Source organism: Notothenia rossii (assembly GCF_949606895.1).
Source record: "Notothenia rossii genome assembly, chromosome: 3".
Classification (NCBI taxonomy): Eukaryota; Metazoa; Chordata; class Actinopteri; order Perciformes; family Nototheniidae; genus Notothenia; species Notothenia rossii.
The window spans coordinates 5,566,274-5,567,345 of NC_136901.1; positions in this window are offsets into that span (position 1 = coordinate 5,566,274).

The following is a 1,072-nucleotide window of genomic DNA, read 5'->3' on the forward strand; positions in this document are numbered from 1 at the left end:
CGATTATTCATTTACTTTGAAAACATCGATTTATTGGAGAAAAAAAATGTGTATGTTTGCTTGTAACAGTATGTTTTTAATAGTTGATTACCCTGAACTTTAAGTATAATTCAACTGAAAAACCAATACAAAAAAAAAAATTTAAATAAAAAAATAATTGTTTTATTTCGATTACGTTGTTTGCGTAATCGTTGCAAGCCATAATCGTAATTGCGATTAAAATACGACTAATTGAGCACCCCTATATGGTGATTGGTTTTCCAAAAATTCAACTAGAAATAACAATAAACATGTTACTGATATACTTATCTAAAAAACGTAATTCTTTTGGATTTCATTTCCTGCTTTAAGTTTAGCTAGGAAATCAAAGCATGTACTATAAACTCGAAAATGAACATTCCTCTTGTATTTTGTAAAACAGATATTTTATTTGATCCATCTTGTAATTGTTCATTGATTGGAAAGCAACTATGTGGCAAATCATGTCATGTGCTTGTAGACCCCTGTGACTATTAGGAATAAAGTATATCACGGGACAACATGAGACAACATGTGAAAGGTTGACTCTTAAAGAAAGCATGTAAACAAAAAGGAGGCACTCACGAAGAGGTCAGGTCTGAAAGAAGTCGCTTGAAACCCTCGGGCAGGTGATCTCTCTGCAGCTGATTTCTTAATGTTGCAGCGTTGTTATTTCTCTCTTCTCCGCTCCTCTGCATAACCCGACTCCTCCGCACATCTTGACAGCTTTGCTCCATAGCTGAATATTTTTGAATTGATAGACACCCGTACCAACCGCTGGAACTTCTTTGAGGCGCTCAGACACTTTCTCTGTCACCTGTTTGTGAAAACTTTGCCTGGTTCCTTCTGCAGTCACACAACATTTTTTAGTTTTAAACTACATAGGTGAGTGTATAGAGGCATGGCTGTTGTTTAATGACCTACAAACATACTGTAGTGACCATCCAGAGACACACATGTAACACAGTTTACAGGATTTTTGAAAGTAGAAAAAAGGCTATTCATGTATTATTTTATTTAACATTTCAAAAGTGTACAATTGCCACAATCCAGA